Raw genomic sequence first — 22814 nt, forward strand, 5'->3', positions numbered from 1 at the left:
TGACGGGATAATTCCGCCTCGAAATTGCGCTCTGGCAGCAACGTCCAGCCGCCACTTCACGCCAAAACGGCCCCTTTGATCTATTTTATTTATTTATTTATTTATTTCTGATTCAGCATTAATGACTTTGGAGAAGCATCATCCTCATTTAGCCGAGCTTTTACATTTAAGGTGATTTGGGAGCGCTCAACAAAAAGCAAATCAAGCACTCAGGTGCCGACTAGACGGGCTGCGGCAGCGTCGAGGTCAGGAAAAGAAAAACAAAACCAAAAAAAAAAAAGGATAATCTTTCATGTTTATTTTGGGTGTGATTTTGGCTTTGGCTTGTAATCCAGAAGCTGACATCGTGATGTCGTGCCGCAGCCACGCTGGATTTTCCCATTAAGAGATTCGCTCGCGTCCATTAAGCTGTTTGCGCGCACAAACAATACACGCACACACGTTTTCACACAACTTTTCGCAAAGTCCACCTTCGCGTCTCGTACGTGTTGGAATTGAATTACGTCATCGACAAACATATTTAAAATAAATGAATGAGCATTTCATTGTATGCCATGTCTTTTACTATTTGCGTTTTGTTTTTATTTGGATTTATGTGTTTATGTAATCGTTTTATGTTTGCTTTCACATTTTTTTGAAAAATGAAAATGTTCGAAAATGTTGAAAAAAATATTTTTTGCATATAACCAACGTTTTACAAATAAGTTGGAATAACTTTACTAATACGTTCCAATGACTTTGTAGGACGTTGAAAGTCAAAATTGTGCAATTAATCGAAATTCAATAATTATTACAAAATCAGCATTTTAGTCCCCCCAAAAATATTCATACTAATTTTGAGTTGTTTCAATTTATACATTTGCAGCTTATTTTTAAATTTAAAACAAATAATAATTGAATACATTTTGTTTGGTCCAAAAGAAACTTGCATAATTATAGTGTTTCAAATAATTTTATTTGTCTTCATATTTTTTACGTTTAAACATTTTCTTGTTTTGTACCAAAAAATAAATGATCGTCCTAATCATGGTTTCATTTGCACCTTTAAAAAAAAAAAAAAAAAAAAACTAATTTAATAAAATTTTGTTTCATCCAAAAATAACTTGCATATAGAATTGTATTTGGCGTAATATTTTTACGTTTAAATTCGAGCTGTCAAACGATTACATTTGTTAATCAGATTAATCACATCTTGGAATTTTGATTAATCACGATTAATCGCCAAATAAAAAAGCCTTTTTTTAATCAACATTATGAGAAGAGCAATGTGTTAATTATTTTGACATTTAATCTTATTAAAAAAAAATTGATGTACTGCAATATTTTTTTACGTTTAAACATTTTCTTGTTTTGTACCCAAAAATAAATGATCGTCCTAATCGTGGTTTTCAATTATTACCAAAATAATCGCGATGAACATTTTCTTCACAATCGAATAGCCCAAGTTAACTTTAGTGTCTAGAATAGAAATGGTGTTAGCAGTGAGCCCTGAGGCACACACCTCGCTTTAAAGAGGGGAAACCAGGTGAGTAAAAAAAAAAAGGTAATGATTCAGGTATGTAAGAAGAGTCCGACGTGCTAGCAAGTGTCGTCTTCCCGCAGACGATCCGTCAGGCCGTCGACTTTGAAGCCGCGTAAGCCGACACCCTCAAAGACGCCCTTAATGGCCGCCTTAATGCGCTTGATGATTGTCTGCCGGTGGAGGAGGTGGCGTTTAAAAAAAAAAAAAGAAAAAAAAAGTTTGGCCTCGAGGAGGACACGGAAACTGGATCCCGTCCATTATGTGCGCTTTTTACTAAAAAGGCTGCTGACAAAAAAAAAGAAGAAGAAGAAGAAGCTCGTCTTACAGCCTGGAAGGTGCACAAAGACGGCAAAAAGAAGAACAGCTGCTCGGATACGTTTACTAACGACGACGCGTTCAAGAAGGTCACTAGTACAAAGTTGACATGTTGGAACAAAAGTCTTTAGTTTACAGTTTTGAAATAACGACAATACATCGGGTGCGATACGATTCAACGACTGTTCGATTTTAAAGTGAAATGATTCAATTTGATTCAGTAGGATTCCGATTCAATGCGGCACGGCTCAATTCGATATATTGTGAATCTCTCCAATAATCGGCGATTGGATACGTGTCTCGATATATTTTAAAGTGGAACGATTGGCTTCAGTTCGGTTCGAGGCGCTCGCGTCTTTTAAATCAAAACCGATTTTCCAATTCAAACCGATTTTTGTCACACCCCTAATGCAACGACGTGTGTCTTTGGTATTAGAGATAACCGATATTTAAAGCCAATATTTATTTTAAGTATAAAAAAAGAGGGGGGGGGATACAAGATGCATTATTGCTTATTGAACAAATTTTCAGATTTTTCAAAAAGTTCCAAAATGTCAAAATGTAGTTTTTTTTTGGGTCTTAAAAATACAATAGACTTCATTTGAAATTAGAAAAAATATATCATAATTTCAGGGAGCTTTGAAAGTTATCAGTATTTCTTAAAGAGTTAAAAGGAAACTTAAACAAGTTTAAATACCATAGCTCTCTATAGTTTTCTACAGTAAATATTGTTTTGCGAAATGTAAAAATACCTGAAATCCTAAACTTTCGTGTTCCTTTGTTTTGATGTCGAACAAAAGCAAAAGGCTCCGAAGTTTCCCAAGGTCAGCTGCATATCTTATAAAGCTTAGTGAAAATGTAAATAAATAGTTCCCTGAGCTTGACTTTTTATCGGCTGTTAAATTTTGGAAAAAAGGCCGATACCGATATTTGGCAAAACGCCCAATATCGGCGCCGATAATCGGTCTATCCCTAATTGGATGTATCGTTTTGGATGTACTCGTTTGTGTGCAGGATCTGATTTATGCGTTTGTGTTATGCGAGAACATATTTGGTTGAACTAAATGTACATGATTGTTTTTACGTGTGTCGCAATCGACGGCTTTGGATTATTTCTGGTGCTTGTGTTTATTTCTAATGCGCGGTTATCATGAATAACCGGCGAACGGGGAGAAGCCGCGCGTCCTCCCCGTCTCGTTCCTCGCCGTAACGAGCTGCCTCATAAATAAATGCATGGCCCTAATTAGCCGGCACGGCGGCGACTTCTTTTGGAGACGACCGAGATGAAGATGATGAAGATGATGATGATGAAGATGTAGATGATGATGAGGGCATGGGGAGGCATCCTTTTCGGAGCAGATGCTAACCTCTAGCAGCTCCTTTCATGTAAATCTATTAAGCTGCTCCTCACCGGGTGCTGATCCTTTTTGCTCGTCGGGCCGCCAGCTGGACCCCGGCAATGCCGAGAATCTACAGACCGGGTACCATCGGGGAAAAAAAAAAAAAAGAGAGTGTGACTTAAAAAAAGAAATCGATCTCGTTACAGATTTTTAAAAAAATATCATGGCTCGCGTTGCTCAAACAGTTTGAAAACGAGCAAAAATACTTTGTAGCTAATTGCGATGTAGCGATTTAGCGAGTTTGACATTTTGTTGATGTAATGCGCTAGAAGCTAGCGGCGGGTCCAGTGAGCCGAAAGCTAACGTGTTGAGGCTAACCCCGATGGTTGCTAACCATATTAGCCATGAGGAACTAGGACAGTAAAACAAAGTTCAACTTTTTTCGCTAGATTATTAAATCCAACAATGCGCCAACAACAACTTTATTCATCACAGAATAACAAACGCCGCAAACTTTTTGGGATGCGCCAAACAGCCGTGGCTCGTTGAAAGCTAGCTCATAGTGAGTGATATTTCAAATCATTTGTTTTTATTTTGGTCCTTGAAAATATGTCTTCACATGAAAATGTATTCTTCACATGTACCAGATAAATTTCCCGGGAAGCAGGGTCGTTATTAGGGCTGGAAATGAAAAAAAAAGAGGGGGGATTCCGATTTTTGGGTCTGCGATTCGATTCAGAATCGATTCTTGATTCAGAACGATTTTAGATTCAAAATGATTAGATTTCTGCTTCAATTTATAGATGTGCAAAGAATCGTCATGTTCTACTCCAGTCTGACTCGCTGATGCTAATTAGCGCGCTACTCGTGGCACTTTTGTCACTCAAAAAAACGTCCATTCATACAAAACGCTTCGGGAATGTATACAGAGAAGCATCTTAACATCTTACGCTGCAAAAAACAACAACTTTTATTGGAATAACTTGATTGTGACTTTTTGCTTTTATGTGGCTACAAACTTTAACAGTGTATCAGAACGAGCGGAACCACACTGCCCCTAAGTGGCCAAATCGTGTACAACATGAACAGTGCTCCCAATAAAGGCACACACAAACAAGGGCAAAACAGTATAAAATAATTGAAATAAAATCGATTTGGGGACATTTAAAATCGATTCTGAATCGTACTAAATGAGAATCGTGATTCTTATGAGAATCGATTTTTTTGGCACACACCTAGTTGTTAAAGTTTTTTTTGTTATTTAGTTAGTTGTAATTCTTTTCTTTTTTCTTTATTTTTCTTTTTTTTCTCTTTCTTTCTTTTTTTTGTTAGTTTTAATTCGTTTTCAGGGTGGTTCTGTTTGTTTGTATTAGTTTTAGTTATTTAAAAAATGCTCAGTTATAGTTTAGTTTTAGATAGTTTTAGTTTTTTTATGTGTATTACTTATGCCCAATAATAATAATAATAATAATAATAATAAATCGTTAAATGAAAAATCAGGCGAGCCAAAAGTCAAAAAGGCAAAATTGTCGCCTCGGAGCGACGTCATCTGAAGGTTTTCTATTGGCTGCTGCTCGATGACATCACTTCTGTGTGACACACTTTCAAACGTCTTTATTCCAGTTAATGTCAAAATAAAATCACATTTAAAATCATCCCCAAAGGCTCATGCATTAAATAAAATACCAAAGACTAAAACAAAGGTAATTTTTGCTATAATTATAGTTAGTTTTAGTTTTGTAAACATAAAATGTAGTTTCAGTTAGTTTTCATTTTTTAGTCATTAAATCATTCACTGCCATTGACGGCTATAGATATAAATTTATTTGAACTATTTCTATTAGTTAAAAAAAAAAATCCCCACTTTTGTTAACAAGAGTTTTAAAACCTAGAAAGAAAAAAAATATTGTACATTTACAACAGAAATCAAATTTGTGATTAATCGTGAATTAATTAATTAATTGAAGTCATGCAGTTAATTACCAACAAAAATTTAAGTCACCTGACACGATTTAAAAAAAAAAAAAAAAAAAAAATTATTAAAAATTTGGGATGTCAGGCGATTACATTTTTTAATCGTAATTAATCACATGACTTCACAAATTTTATATCTGTTCTAAATGTACAATAAAAATAATTCATATAATTCATAATAGGTTTTCATGCTCTTGTTAACAAAAGTGGAAAAAAATGTGAAACTAACAGAAATAGTTCAAAACATTTTTTGACGTCTATAGCCGTCAATGGCAGTGAATGAGTTCACTAAAATAACCTTTCCGGGAAGTGAATTTCTAAAGGTTGGTGGCTCTGAAACTGCACCGACAAGAAACATGGTCTTGTTTGACCTCAGCTACGACTGACACTTGACCCGCTTGTCATTAAAAATCGATTAGGGATTTGCCCTAAAAAAATCGGAGATCATCGAAACGCGCCGAAAAGTGACGAGACTCGAGTACCGATTTGACTTTCTCAGCTTCCGCAGCGACTTCACCAAACATCAGTCGGGTTCATGACACTAAAATGTCATCTCCAAAATGATCACAGCAGAAGTAGCGCGTGAACAAAAAGGCCAGCAACTGATCCGATCTTATCGAACGCGTCATCGACACCTTTAAAAAATTCCATCCGGCCTAAAAATGACATCAGGGGGCAAGAAAGTGCTCGTAAGTTGACAGGGGACATTTTGTGAGTTTGACGGTCATTCCGGCGCGTCGCGTCCTGACAGGAAATGGTGGCCAAGTGGCTCTCATGTTGCGTTCTAAGTTACACACGCGCGGCAGCAGCACACACACGCGCGCACGCGCGCGAGCGTCAACATTTGTCCGAAGCAATTTGCCGAGTGCTGCGGATCAGTGGCAGTGCATCAGGGCCGGACATTAGCAATATTAGCGCTCCGTATGTGCGCCCGGTCACCTGACGCTCAAGGTCACCTTCATTAAGAGCCCGCCCTCTAATCAAATCCCGCACAGCAACCCGTTTATTTATAGTGCGCGCACAGAAAATGGCATTTGGTTGCTTAAATGTGATGGCAGCAAATAGGATTAAAGACGCCAACAAATTATCTAAGTGGGCCGCTCACTGAACAATGAACACGCCGTGGTCAAGCAGACATTTTGATTTTCAGTTCCAACGAGAGATAGACCGATGTGGTGTCAACATTTTCCATAATAAAAACTCTGCACGCTAATTCCCAAATATCCGCTAATTTGCGAGCTAACGGTTAGCTCGCGGGCTAGCCGTTACTACTCCCAAATAGCCATTCATTCGTGAGCTAGCGGTTAGCTCACGGGCTAAGTGCAGACCGCACGCTAACTCCCAAATAGCCGCTAATTCGCGAGCTAACGCATTTTAGCGGGGGCAGCTTTATTTATGCAGCTTATTTAACTCATTCACTGCCATTGACGCCTATAAACGTCAAAAAATCATTTGAACTATTTCTATTAGTTTAACGTTTTTTTTCCACTTTTGTTAACAAGACTATGAAATCCTAGACTTTTTTTTAATAATGATTTTTTTTAAAGAAAAGATTATTAAAAATTAAGGGCGTCAGGCGATTACATTTTTTATTGTAATTAATCGCATGACCTCAATAGTTAACTCACAATTAATCACAAATTTAAAATCTGTTCTAAATTTTCAATTTTTTTCTCTCGGTTTGCATATTCTTGTTAACAAAAGTGGAAAAAAATGTTAAACTAATGGAAATAGTTCAAATGAATTTTTGACGTCTTGAGAAGAGCCAAACGTTCGCTGCTTATTGGCTGGTAGCACTGCATGAGCAACCAATCACAGGGTGCTGTGGGCGGGCCAAAGTTGAAGGGAGCCAACAGCCAGTGACTCGGAGTAGACGGAGGAGAAAAGCGCCCGTCGGAATTTTTTATTTATCGGCCATCAAAACAAAACCAAAAAAGGCCGATGCCGGCATTGCTAAACATTAGCGCCGATTATCGCCCGGGCCGATGATCGGTCTAGCCCTAGTTTCAACTGTATATCTCTCTTTCCATTGTTAGGTCGCCACCTAGTGGTGACAAGAAATGTCCCTAAAACTGCGACGACCGGCTGGCCAGCTGCCGCCGAACACACGCACGCAAAAAAAACCAAGCCTTAAAAGTCGTCATCCTCAATCCAATCACTTTGTCTGGAGTAATTAAAATGATTATCTTAATGAGCTTAATTAACTACATTTGACTACGGGACACAGCCATATGGCGGTGGAAAACAAAGACGGCAGCTAATTAAAGTTAAAATAATGCAGGTTTTAATTAACTCAACCCCGAGGCGTCAACATTTTCACATGTATCCCAGCTGATAATTAAAAAGTCCTCCTGCCCGAGCTGTGTTTTTTTTTTCCTCTCCTCCTCCTCCTTCTCGTCGTCGAACTCGCGAGCTAATTAAATCTGGAAATAAATTAGCAACGCCACAACGCTCCAAATATGAAGATGACTTCACTTTCTAATGAAATTAATTAGCTGCGCTGGACGGAGGGACGGACGGAGGGAGGGACGGACGGAGACTCGTCCGTCAGCCTCGGGCGGCGCATTTACAATTGGAATGAAGATGCGGCTTTCTCAGCCAATCAGAACGCAGATACCGCAATACCCCCCCCCCCCCCACACACACACATAAACACACCTAAAATAATTTAGCCTGTAGCATTCTTGGTAGCACATAGCTTGTAACCTGTAGCATGTAGCCTTTAGTTTACAATGTTTGCAATGAACGTTGGGTATCAAAAGTCTGCACACCCCTGTTCAAAATTTCACGTTTTTGTAATGCAAAAAAAAAAGAAAAAAAAAAGAGAAATCATTTAAAAACTATTAACATGAATGTGACTCATATCACAAAAAGCTGCCATCTGAACAGAGCTGCGTCAAATGTTCACATCCGCCATCAAAATTCCGATAGCGATGCCCCATTTTTGTAAACCAGGAGAGCAAGCGAGGGGCGGGAGGGCTGCCCACAAGGCCATGCCAGGACCTGCTCCACAGCCTGAGAGGGTCTTCATGCCAGCCTATTAGTGAAGACCCCCCCCCGCCCATCCACGTCCACCCCCTCAATGGCTCAGCAGCTCTGGGGCGTGACGCCGTGTTCACAGGGGAAGCACAAACGTGATCATGTGTAGCCGGTAGCACACAATGTAGCTGGTAGCACACAATGTAGCGTGCGCGACAAATTGCACACTAGCATTATTTCCAACAACAATATTTACATAGTTAGCATATAACACGTAGCATGTTGCAGTTAGCATATTAGTAAATATGCTATTCGTATAGCAGATTAGCATATTAGTAAATATTCTAACTGGTTAGTCATTACATTTTTCTTGTTGCTTTTCAGGTACTTGCTAATTTATCCGGAGAGAAAACGCTGGCGTTACCGTGACGACGCAACGGTCTACGTCTTTTGTTGTAGTTGTGTTTACTTATGTCTTCTTTTCCCGTTGAGATTTTCTCAAGTGCCGTCGGAGTACGACGCTTCTTACCGTTTGTTTCCTTGATGCCTTCTCGTTATCCTAATGGCAGCAAACAAATGTAAAACGCTGCTCTGAATCCTTCGTTCTCCACAGCTGTTGGACAACCAGGTGATTAAAACAAAGTCAATGTTTTGCAACGTATTTGTCGGAACGTCTACGGATATGAATTTTGTTTTGATTTTGACTTCTAGATACTTGTGAGACATTCGTTTTCCACGGTTATCAAAAGTCACAACGTCCGGCTTTCGTCTTCCTCATGTTGTGCATAAACTCGTAAAGTAGCGGCTAACAAAAACATACGAGCCATTCAATAGTCGAGGTTTACGAAAGCAAAGTAACAGTGTTAGGCTCATCATGTTTTGATTTACTTAAGACTGTTGCCATGCATATGTTATGTAGTCCGGTGATGAATGGATATTTACGATCCATTCGTTACCCAATGATGTCACATGCTCGGTTCGTTAAAACAAAGTAACAACATTCACCTCTCGTCTTTTTAATTTCATAACCACTTTGAAATACTCACAAGTCATTTACTATCTAGACTAGACTAAATGCAATTCCTGCAAAAAAAATGCGTGGGAATGCTGAAAGCCGAATGCTAATAGCTGAATGCTAATAGCTGAATGCTAATAAAGTGAATTGAAAGATAAACTATGTGAAAATTAATAAATGAATAAAAAGAACACTTGAACCAGGGAGGCATGAATTTTTGAAGTTGAAATGTATATGGAAAAGTGTTATCCGAGTAACCTCCATTCATTTAGATGGAAAAGTGGAACGAATGATATCCAATGGGAAAATGCAAAACATAAAAATAAATAAAATCACCCAATAGCGCCACCTAGGCTATTCATTTAGATGGAAAAGTGGTACTTATGATATCCAATGGAAAAATGCCCAAAAATAAATGCTTCCAGCATTCCCGCAATTATCAGAAAATAATATTAATGAAATACAATAAAAATCCTATTAACACAAAGTAACAAACCTTACTCTTCATGACACATTAATATCATAATCTTTGAGTGTTAATGGGGTTTGTTTTCACAAAGTCACATCCCAACTAGCCATTCTTTATCAAGGTTGTTGATTCCTGGTTCATTAAAACAAAGTATTAACGTTCAACTTTTCGCTTGACGTTTCAAGCAGGCTTACAAAATGTCTTTGCCGATTGATGTATCGTCTTCCGGATACTTGCACCACACTTGTTATTCAAAGTTTTTGGACACTATTAAGCTCATGAAAGTAAAATAACTGTGACCAGCTCTCCTCTTAATTTTTGAACAATGTCTTTATGTTTTGTTCTCATAGCGGCTTACGAATATTTGAGGTTTGCAACAATTGCTTCATTAAAGCAAAGTATCGCCGTTAAGCTTTCCAAAAACGAATGGTTGAGCAGTTAAACAGCAAATAACAGATTAAAAAAAAATACAAAATGTGTACTGCGCTCTGATTGGCCAATCCGTGTTTCAGGGTTGTAACTGTCACTGAAACAGTAAAACGGCTTCAGACCTTTTTGGGCCCCTTTTGAGCAAAAGTGCTCGTCACGCTTAATTAAAAGAACGAGACAGAGGTCATGTCATCCACCTGACGAAATGAGCAAAAACGTGTCAAGATTTCCTTTAGAGGCCAAAGCGCGTGACGGGGGTTAAAAAGTAGCCACCCCTCTCCGCGCTGGCGTAACGTACCAATTACGCTAACAATCTGCCCAAGGAAAGAGAAACGACGGCGATAAAAGTCCAGAAGATAACGTTCTTATCTTCTTATCTTCATCTAACGACCGGGCCGGCTTGCATTTGTCAGGCTGGAGTGTGAACAAGTGGAGCTCGCCATGTAGCATGCAATGTAGCATGTAAGCTACAGCATACAATGTAGCATATAGCGTGTAGTATGCAAATTCTGTCACGCTCGCACGTGCTAGCAATAGTAAGGAGCGATGATGACATTTTTGATGTGTTTTCCTACGTGCGGCTAACAGTTGCTAATTAGCGCCTTATCACTCTCCGCGCCGAGGAGTATTTATAACTCGTCTCGGGCGACAAACGGGAACCCCGTGGCCAACGGCCAGCGACGACATTTTGCCGGAGCTAATTAGCCGCATCGTTGCTCCTCCGACGACATTTGTGAGTAAAACGTTGCCACGTGGTGTCATGTTGTGTAACTGTTACTTTTAATTTTTGTAACACTTGAAATTATTCTTTTTGTAAAAATCCCTTCATCATCAAACTAATGAGGCAACTGTCGCTTTAAGAAGCAGATGTCCACGTGATTGGTCAATGTTGCATGTCCAAACAGGAAACGCTGAGATCAACAAGAGCAAATCAAATACATACGTCTTTGTTGTATATTCATCCATCCATTTTTATATATACAGTAACAGTAACTGCTTCCAGGTACTTCGTTTTCATACTTGGTTAATTATTATTATTATTAGTTAATAAAATGACGGCCATTTGGCTATGATGAATGGCTAGCCGTTTGTTAGCCAAAGTTATTGGACACTTGGCTCATTAAAACAAAGTAATGGCAAGTGTATGTCTCCAGGAGGACATTGTTGCTAACCCAAAGCTAACCCTATTACACGGACTTACCCGCTGTCTCTTTTGGACGGCGGCGTCATGCTCAGCTAGCGGCGTCTTGCGCACACACGCAGACACACACACGCACACACACATAAACTCTTGTAGATTAATTTGAAGCGCTGGCTGACTTGTGATTCCTTTTAATTAACGGGAGAATTAGCGGCTTTGTTAGCGTGCGCTCCCGCAGGAAATGAGCCGCGGGGCTAACAAAAGCAGGACGCCGCGCTAGTGACATTTTCAGCAAGTTTTGCCAAGTGATGCCTCCGACGGCCAGAGGCTAAAATACAGGATGCTAAAATGTTAGCAGACGCTGCAGATCACGGTATCCTGCTGTTAGCGCAAATGCTAACATGAGGGCATTCCAGAATTGGAGGATGATTCAGGTACTGAATTCTTTGAAAAATTGACCCTTTATTTGATCATCCAAATGATGTGCACTGAAAAACAAAAAGAAACATTGAAATGACTTAATAAACTGAAATCCTAATATTTTAGCTTTGACTCATGTAAATAATTTAGTGCAAATTGAAATGTTTTACTTCATTTAATCTATTTTTTTTAAGCTGTAGCAAACCAATTATTTGATATGTCCTAAATCAAAATAAATTGGCTTTATTAATGAAAGTTTTTGCCTAATTGAATGCTGGAACGAGAAACTTTTTTTTTTTTTTAGTTATCTGAAATAAAGATTTTATGTTGTCTAAATTTGACACATTTTCCATACCACTTAATCCCGGTTACAACTATTACGCTTACATTTGCACCCAAAGGAAAATGTTGAGTCTTCAATGATCCTATCATGCGCATTTTTGGAATGTGGGGAAAAAAAAAAACGGTTTCAGTCTTTCGGCCATTCTTAACCATAACCCTCATCTTAATCATGACTACACAGTAAGTAAGGAAGTGTCACCTTGTCCCAGCAGCTGCTCAGTTATTCAGAATCCCCCCCACCACACACTTTGCCCCCCCCCAGACCGCTGCCCCCCCCCAATACTCCACCTCAACAGGCCTGTCTGGCGTGATGTACGCGGCGGCTACGCTATCTCCCGCCGCAGAGCCCGGCGCGATTGCTCTTGATATTTTTATGACGGCGCCCTCAATCATAAACGGAGATTAGCGATTAGCTATCGCAAACCCGGTCGCACATTAGCATGGCGCGGAATAGCATCTACATGCTATTATGGAAATGCTAACATCTGCTAGCTGGCATCTACGCATTCAAATGACCTCTCGGACGTCTTTTTGCTTCAGACGACACTTTTGCTACTTCCTGCTTCCTCCTATTAACTCCCGCTACTACCTTCTATGGTCCTCGAATACCTTTTGCTACCCCCTCATATTGTCTGCTAGCTACTAATACTTTCTACGACCTGCTAATAACTGCCTTCTGGTATCCTTTACTAATCTCTAACACAGCCAACTTCCGACCTCTATTTTCTACTACCTCCTCTTATCTATTAATTCTTTCTATTCTTAACTATGTTCTATTGTACTGCTTTCTCATATCTTATAGTTAGCTATTAGCTAACACTTCTACTACCTTATACTCGATGCGATGTTATATGGTAGTGTCCCATTTCTTGATCGCAAAAGAGTGAAAATAGGCGTTAAGGAAATCATCTTAAATCTTGATCGTCTACTAAACAAACGGGCCCCATCCTTTTCGGTCTGAAGCGTCCATTTTGGGTCAACTTCCAGCGTGCGCTTTTCCCGAGCAAAAGGCCGCCGCTCGTCCTGCGGCGTCCGTGCAAAGCGCTGTCGACAGCAGCGTGAGGTGCGAGGACAGCGGCGGCCACATTGGATCACGTCAAGCGCTGGCGGTCGGACGCCATCGCCCACCGCGGTGTCCCTGTCACCAATCACGCGCCGCACCAACACACGCACGCGCACGCGCAGCGACTACCACGTCAATGCTGCTTAACTAATGTCATTAATGACTTCATTAACATTTCCATAATCTATTTTAATAAATCCGAGGCGGCGTTAATGAGCGCTGGGGGGGCTGCAGGCGATGGCGGCGTATGGAAATTCAAAGAGCAGCCTGACTCATGTCATGTGACTGATGTCATGTGACTGGGGGGGGGGGGGGTACATGCCCAATAACGGGGCCCTTCTTGTGCTCTCGTTGTATTGTTCAGGTGTGGAATGATGACTAAAAAACGTGTTTGGGGTGCGCTGACAGTTACCCGGAAAGGTTGATGGTTCGATTTCATTAAGGAAGTGGATTATCCCAGCAGATCGTGTGTGTGGCTGGCGCGGATACGTTGAGTGGAAGTTGTAAATAGTTTCCACATGACTGCTTAGTAGCTCATTCTGCACGGAAAGACTGCAAACCAAAACTCCATCATCGGGTTTGACATTTTTCTCAAGCGATTTTGAGTCTTTGAGTAATCGAGTTCCGTTCCGTTCCGTTCCGTTCCGTCTTCAATTCCGCTTATCCGGGGTCGGGTCGCGGGGGCAGCAGCTTTAGCAGGGAAGCCCAGACTTCCCTCTCCCCAGCCACTTCAGCCAGCTCCTCCGATGGGATCCCAAGGCGTTCCCAAGCCAGCCGTGAGACGTAGTCTCTCCAGCGTGTCCTGGGTCGTCCCCGGGGCCTCCTGCCGGTAGGACATGCCCGGAACACCTCCCCAGGGAGGCGCCCAGGAGGCATCCGAACCAGATGCCCGAGCCACCTCAACTGGTTCCTCTCAACCGAGTAACATTTTAGAAAATGGATGAATGGATCATGGATAGCGTGCGAGCTAGCATGAGTTGCATGTCACACTTCATCTCAAGAATGTCTGAATTTCCGCCATTTTTAAAACAACGTATCCTCTGGAATGTAAATTCACAACTGTCGTTGCGTCTCCCTTTAAAGCAATAACCTCACACGGTGACATATTTTCCTCTTGACACTTCACACATTCAATTTACAGCAGTAGAGACGACGGCTAAAATTATCAGTCGAACCATTTACCTGCACTTAGTTTGCTCAATGACTCCGATTTAATGAGAATGATCGTAGATAAAAAAAGAGGAGGGATGGAGAAGGAAGTTAAGTGTTGCAGATGATGCGGATGGAACAAAATGGAGGAAGGTTTCAGAAGTGGTTCGACCAGTCAAGACGTACGGCCAGGAAGCAGCACCACTCACGAAAGTGGAAAAAAAAAAGAAGAAGCTTGGCGTTATTGATTGATAGAAAAGAAAGCAATGAATGAATATTCGAAAAGGCGCGAGAAGAAGTCAAACTTATCTACTCTTCTCCTCAAGTAAATAACATAACGGATGGAAAGGAAGATGTTGAGAGGGACGTCTGGAATGGACGGAATACGAAACGAATACTGGGTAGTCGACGAAAGGTAACCCAAGTTCCAAAGCAAGATTGAGGTGGTTTGGACTTGGAATGAGAAGGATGTAGGAAGAGAAGTGATGCAGATCCCAAAAAACCACCAAGCCCAAGAACCAGATGGAAGGACTGCATTAAAATCAGATCCTGAGGTCATTGAATCGGTGGAGGCTGGTGTCTGTGGATCGCACCCTGCTTCGTTTGTCCTTCCTTCCTTTCCTCAGTCTCTCCTTTGGTCTCTTGAGGTCTCCCTGATTTGTTGGGATTTGTTGGAATTGAGATGTTTCTGGGGTTGGTGAAGAACTCTGGTTGGTGGCCCGGCGGGTGGTGTCTGGTCGGTGCTGGATTTCACTTTCCTTTCTTTTCTTTGGTCCTTCCTCGGGTCTCCTGACGGCGGTGTTCGGTTTAGGTGAACGGTATGGGATTTTTTCAAAATAGGTTTTTGGTGAACTAACGAATATACACACTCGCACGCACGCACATACAAAAAAAAAAAAAAAAGAGTAATTATGATGACATTACCGAATGAACAATACTGAGCTCTTGAAGAATTTTTTTTTTTTAATTGAAAAAAATTAATAAAATAAAATCAGATCCCAAAAGGGAAGAACCGCCATGAACAGGAACATTTGGAGAAGGCTCATACCAAAATGTCGTTCCAAAATCAGAAAAACTAACACAAAGTACTGCTCAGGTGTTCCTAGTGAAGTGTCCAGCCTCGGGACCATGGGGTCCAATGGTGTCACATGACTGGTGTGGTAAAAGGTCCTTATTAGGAGAGGTGGGCTTGACAGAGTCAGAGTCAGCCCCCCCCCCCCGCCCCCCCCCCCCTGCCGCCGCCTCCCTGCGGCACTGGTGCCAGCGTCCTGCTGCCCCCTGTCAGGGGTGTCAGGCTGCATCCAACTCACCCCTTGTGGGGGGAGGTGGAAGAAGACCCCTTCCCGTTCTTTGATACGTCCCTGACAGACCACATTAGGGTCGACCAACAGGCAGCCGAATAGTACTAGCGCCGACTAACTCCGACGACCACTTACAAGCATCTACTAGCACCTTCTACAAAGTACTCATTCCTCGTGCCCCTTATTTCAGTCCTGCTTTCTACCCCAAGAAGTCCGACCAAGTCATGGTTAAAAAAATGTGGTGCTGTTAATTACGGGCGTGTGTTTTATGACTATGACCTTTATGCGCTAAACTAATCAATCAATACAGGAGGGAGGCAAGCCTATTGGGAATATTTACATATGCAGATTCCCAAAGTAGGCCACGGTTTATCCCTACACAATCATTATTAATATCTGGACAGTCAACCCAAATACATTTTCTGCATATTTTACACAACCTGCGCGTCATTAATTAGTCACCGCTGTGGTCGTGTTGGCTCAGCCGAGTTTGACCCACATGACGAGGGTTTTCTCTGGCCCCAAAATAATAATAATAATTTATTCTTTGATGACGCAAATACATTCAAGTAAGCTAACAAACAGCTAGTCTTAGCGTTCATCATCATTGTTGTTTGTGCTTGCTAGCTAGCTCGCTGCTACTCTCTGCTTTTACGGAGGACGATGTCACGATGTCGCGATGTCGCTCTTAAGCCAAAGAACAAACAGTGCCGGCGTAACAGCTGCTAGCTAGCAGGCTACTTCCTCGTTCATGGAGGATTGTGTTGCGAATGGACGGGCTTCGTTTGGCTAAGAAATGGATGAAAACTAACTCATGAAAGAAAGGACCTTGGCTGCTAGCGTAATATGGCTTCTTGTTTGCTAACCCGCGAAGAAATTCCACTTAGCAGCGCACTTAATGCTAATGACAAAGTCTATCACTAAAAGACAATTGATGAGCGCCATCAGCTCATTAGCCTCCTGATGCTAACATCGGCACTGCTGCAAATGAGGAATCAAAGGCACAATGCTGCGTTGCTTCCTGGGAAATGTGCAAGCGGCCGGGCAGTCGTGACGAATGGGACGGGACGTGAAACAAACAACGAGACAACACATACGAGAACTTTGACGGATATGCAGCTAGAGATGGTCCGAAGTTTCATCAACGTGCCCACAACGTGTCTGCGTCCACATTTCCTTTGGGTTAAGTTACTTATTGCCTTGTTAGTTTAATAGTTCATTTATTTGTTGGAAGTGAATTTCGTTAGTTAGTGTGTTAGTTACGTACCAGTAGTTTGTTGGTTAACGAGTGACTGACTTCTTTTCATTTGTTAATTCCGTTTGTTCATTTCATAGCTAGTTAATTAGCTTTTTTGTTAGTTTCTTTATTTTTTTAAATTTTGTTAGATACTACTTGTACTAGTTAATTTAGCAAGTTCTGCTAGGTTAAAGGTTAGTTTATTTACTAGTTTGTTGTGTCATTAGTTAATTTGTTCTTTACCCTTTCATAATAGTTATTTTTATAGTGATTTGGTTCATTCATTTATTGTTTTCACTGTGTTGGTCTGTTTATTTTGGTAGTTTCTTTCATTTCTTAGTTTGCTTGTTCCTTACTTTGCTCATTAGCGTTACTTTATTACTTATATTGCTGGAGTCGGTCGAAACCTCCAATGTCCCAATTTGGTAAATTTCATATTTTTTCCACAATATCAATGCTATGCTACGCAATATCAATGGTTGAACAAGCGTGAAGTTTTTGGGGTCTCCTGAAAAGTGATGACGATGGAGGTACGAGGATTTGGCCCAATGCCAGCGTTTATTTATTTATGTATTTATTGTCAGTTAGTTAGTTAGTTAGTTAGTTAGTTAGCAAAAAGTTTGCAGGATATACTGTATTTTGTGAAGACATTTGAAATCGATTTGTTTACTTTGCTATTGATATATTTGTAAGGTAAAACGCATGCTTTTTTAATTTATTTTTTATTTTTTAAGTTGATGTCCTTTTAGTGAGAGTTTCTTTAAAATGTGCCTCTTATAGTGGGTTAGGGTTAGTCACATCAGAAGCAAAGCTGTTGCGCAAGCGTCAGCTGCGGATGACGGTTCGAGTGTGCAGCTGTGCATTCCTGCCGGTGACGCTCCAACTTGCCGGTGCATGAGCTACTGTACTAAAAAACACCTGGGTCACAGCGGCCCGGAAACGCTGCGCGAGCTCTCATTTCTTGACGTGTCCTGACAAAGAGAGAAAGTCGTCGTCGTGTTTGTTTGATTAAAAAGTCTAAAACATGTTTGTTTTGGCACAGGAACACACAAACTTCTGTCTGGCCTCCAGGTACGACGGCGACTGTAATAAATCAAAAGGTTTTAAAGGAAACGTAAGTAAGGCCCGTGGCCTGTTAACTGATTCTTGGACAAAGAATTCACTTTAACAACGAATAATGCGAATCTTTGTCGCTGCTGTAGGATACTTTCCGGATTCATGGAGAAAAAACAAACTAGCTGGCTAACTAACTAACCAACTAGTTTTCTCGACTAACTAACTAACCAACTAGTTTTCTCGACTAACTGGAAAATGGTTACAGCTTTCCCGGTAATGTAATGTACATAGAATATGACCAACCTAGCCCGACTGACTAACTAATTAACCAACCAAACAACCATCCAACCAATTTCACCATCTACCCTATACAAGTTAAAAAACAAATAAAATAAAATAAAATCAACAACGTTGTTAGCTCCAGTGATTAAACAAGGTTGAAAACTGCTTGTGTCCGTCTCCGCTGTCTTACCTGCAAAAGTGGAAATAACCTGACCACATTTTTCATCATGCGAGCGGAAGTGCTGAGCCAACAGGAATGCGTGATTAAGACTTTTAATTACGACTGGAACTTGACAAAGTCTCACCGCAAAAATAAATCACAAGCCCGGGGAGTCACATCACTTTTTGCACTTCTTTTTTTTTCTCCTTTTAACTTTTTGAGGCCAACACTCATCATCATTTCTCATCGGCATCATCACCGTAATGGCAGCCGCCCACGTCCACCTCATTTAAATACTCGTAATGTGCAACGACGTGATGGCCGATATTTTATAGTGAAAGGTTCAATCAGGATTGTGCCGATACGCGTCGTAACTATTGCAATCAGACGCCCCGACATCGGAGCCGCATCTTAATTGACCAAAACCGCTTGATTTACACTATACACCCCCCCCCCCCCCCCCCGCACATTGACGCTTTATGTTTGCCCTGCTTCTCCATACTGTTAGCTAGTTAGTTGGCTGGAATACATGTTGAAATAAACGTAACTTAATTAGCCCAGGTACACATATAAAGACAATCGGGCAGTTTTTTATTTTTATTTAGCTAATTAGTTTGATGCTTTTGGGTCATAGACCTTTTGAACTTGTAGGCTACTTCGTGCTCACTGGAGGAAAACTCGTTAGCGTAGCGTACAACATTTCCAGCAGCCTTTTTGGATATCAATGAAGGACACAATATTTTTTTTGCATTAGCATAACAATGACAATATTCACATGATGCATTTAATTTGCCTATTAGCATCACAAGGTTACAAATCAGTGATTAGCACAAATGATGCCAATGTTCTTTTCTCCCCGCAGTTATTTATGACACATTATGGTGATAAAGGCGACGCCAGCGATGCGTTTTAGCCTAATGAGCCAAGACGATGGTGAATTAGCGGCAACTAAATTGATACATCGCTTGTCTTTGCCAGGATTTTTCCCTGCCAGGAGGCCACCACTAATGCTAACCACATTTGTTTTTTCGCTCCTTGGTCCTTCACACCACTGATTGGTACCAAGCCCCACTTTCGGAGGATAATGTTAGCATTCGCTAACGACAACAGCATGGCATTCATTTACATAAAATACAATACCGTAAAGCAGACAAAGATTTGGTAGGGATTTAGTTTAACAACTGCATAGTTTAGAGTTAGTAGCTTAGCATGAGCAGTTTGAGCTAGCATTACTTTACGGACAGTTAAAATAATATTGCTTACATTGGAGCAGGTAAAAGTGTTTTGTTTTTTGGGGGATTTAAATTACTTTAGTTAGTTAGACACTTAGATGGTTAGTAGCATAACATTAGCATTTTTAGCTGACTTTATTTCACAGATAATTCAAGCAGAGTATATTGTTTACAGTAGACAAAGCTGGACCTGAGCATTTTTCTTAGGGGTTCAAGTGATTGCTGGATAGTCTAATGTATCTCTCGTGGTTAGATAGTTAACTGAATAGCATTAGCCTTTCAAGCTAACATTATTTTACAAACAATACAAGTACATTGCTTATCTTACAGAAAAAAAGGTGAGGAAATGTATATTTCTACAGTATATTCTATTTGTATGCTATGATCTTAATATATTCTGCTTTACTTTGTCTTGGGAGGAGAGATGAAGTGCATATGGGAGCCAAACCCCAAACAGTTGTTGTGCGTTAATTCCCTGGTAAAGCATCTAATCACCTTCAGATGGGAACCTTAAAGGTCAGTCAGCAGATGCTTCCTGGTGCTCTGTCATGAGCTAAAACCAAACAGGAATATGATAACAAATTGAGCGCGCTTTATGCTGTTAGCATGAACGTTGTGAGTGAAAGCAATGCAAAACAATGCACACATTTTGCTGCTAAGAGAAAATCTCTATCTTTCGATTTGGCCTTTACCTCCGACTGTAGCCGATGCCGTGATATTTACTTACCAGCAGAAGCTGACATTAGCTGCTAACGGCTAACTATCAGCTAACTGCTCTTGCTCTCAGTTACAAAAGTTTTTGTGTATAACCTTTATCATGCATTGCATCAGCTAACATTAGCCGCTAATCATCATGAGCCAGTTAGCCGGTTAGCTAACTAGCCCCTGTTACCAAAGGTATTTTGTGGAGTTTAGCAATTTTAATCTTGCCAAAATGGTTTGATGTGCAGCAGCTAACTGCTAGCGAAAATGCCCCCGTTACCAAATTTTGTGTTTTATAGATTATCTCTAATTTGTGACCCTGTCAAAACACCATTCATAGCTAGCCACCAACTGGAGAGCTGCTGTATCTCTTTGTTAACGATCGATAATTCAAGTGGGTTTCTATCAAATATAATCTCAGCTAAGATTACGTAATTCTAGAATTGAATATACTATCAGGCCACAAAAGTTGTGTTCAGAGACCACTGCCTGCCTGAAAAGAAATGACAAGAGGTAGCACATTATCTCAGAATTCCAAAGAGCAGCGCTCACTTGGCTTGCCGTTATCTTAAAAACAAACAGCTTCGCCGCTGCCGTTTCACACTTTTTTGTAACACTTTGTCCACTTTGTCAAATTGGAACCCGTCGTTAGAATCAGCTGCCCTGTTGGGCAACAGCCGAAAAATGACGTTCTTTTCCGCCACTAAATTGAGCGCTTAAGTCAAGTATCATAGTAACCCAGTAATCATGTGGAACAAAGGATAAAATTGCATTGACGCTAATGAAAAATGGTGTGGTGAGTTAAGTGCACGCCACAAGCCAGCGTAATGCTCAAACAACCTCGCCGCGAACGGGTAAGCTTAGCAGGAAATTGTTAAAGCTGCCACGCAGATCATGTCGAGCGAGCCCGAGCAGACGCAGTCACAATGAGGTTTTTTTTTGTTTGTTTTTTTGCCATTTTACTCCCCCCGCCCAAGCGGTTCGAGCATTTGCTGGCGCTCGCCGTGAAGTTAAAGGTCAACGCGTGCTGATATCAGGACGTGCTAACCGCTACGCTAGCACGGTGAGAGCGCAGAGGTCACCCGCCACTTGACTGAGATGTGCTAATCTTTTCCTAGGTCCACAGCTGACTTTTGTTTTTGGTCCCAAAATGCTAAATTAAGCCAGATAAATGTCGGCTCTGGATAAAGCTATGCGGTTAGCTCACCAGTCTACTCCAAGGTCAACAATATTCTTGCATTATCCATCAAATAATTTGAACTCCAAATGCTTAGTATACTTAAGCGAGGCGGTTAACGCCGATCAATGTGAAATTGGGCGGGAATGTCTATCATAACAAGAAGCATAAAAAAAAAAAAGAGTCTCACGAACCCAAGCAATTTGAACAGGAAGTCAGCCATTTTGCATTGTAGCAGCCATTTTGCGAGTCACGGCTCGAAAGTTTGGCACCAAAAAAACGAGTTTTACCACTCAACATAAAATTTGGTGGACATGTTTATCATAACAGGATGGACAAACCACTCTCAAGCTTGACACGAAGTACAGAAAGTCAGCCATTTTGTGATGCCTTCCGGGGCTCAAAAGCTACCAAAAATTAGCCCGCGACACCAGTTTTACTCATCAACATGAAATTGTGAGACATTTCTATTATGATAAGATGTACAAAAAAACTTTCAAGAACCCATGTACAAAATTAAACAAGAAGACAGCCATTTTGGGTTGAAGCAGCCATTTTGTGATGAATGAGTTATCTGTCCCAACACAGTTTGACAGAAAATTGTTTCAACATGCCCATCATAACAGAACGCACAAAAAAGTTTTAAGGACCTATGCCTGGAACGGAGCAGGAAGTCGGCCATTTTGGTTAGATGGAGCCAATTTGGGGCAAAGTAACGAACTCCTGCAAGGGAAGACGGCCAAATGAGCCCTAATTCTTCATGACAATCAAACCTCATGTTAGCAAATTTTGTTATTTTTCACAGTAATAATGACATTCATCGGAATAAGGGGCGCAAATGGACGTATCAATTGTCCTACGAGCACGTTTCAAGCACAGAAAAAAAAAAGGAACAAAGTGCGTTTTTACTAATGTGCGTCACTGTTGAAAAGACTCGTGCGCGTATTGTGGGATCAAAGCAATGGGGTGGCAATTACTGTTCATTTGGAACCCCACGCTCATCAGTGGCCACAAAAGGAAAAGGAGATAATAAGCATATGAAATATCAAAGCAGGGAACAGAAATCCTAATAAAAGGAGACGTAATTAGCGCGTATAATAGAAATAATCACCTTCACATGGATTTCGATTCACTTCTTTATAATACAAAATTGTTACTCTGGGGTGGAAAAAACATTTTTTTTTTTTTACTTGACAAAAACATGCACAGAACAAATGGATTTTTTTATCGCTTTTAAACGACTGTTAATTAACGTACGTACAAGTTAATCATTAAATAAATGTTATATGTAGAAATGAACACGGATTTCAAATGTAAGCATCTGAAAGTGTACAGCGACTTCGTAAAGAGTCAAACAGGGACGTGTTTAGGAGTCAGAGTCAATTCCAGGGTCAACATTTTCGGCCGTAAAAAAGTCCAATTGCGGTTATGACAAACATACAATTGTTGACGTGCTTGTGAGAAAGGCGAGAAAATGTACAGGATGGCGCAACGCACAAGGCTTTGCTG

Source organism: Leptonotus elevatus, chromosome 11 (assembly GCF_054856555.1).
Source record: "Leptonotus elevatus isolate MCC_2025b chromosome 11, RoL_Lele_1.0, whole genome shotgun sequence".
NCBI lineage: Eukaryota > Metazoa > Chordata > Actinopteri > Syngnathiformes > Syngnathidae > Leptonotus > Leptonotus elevatus.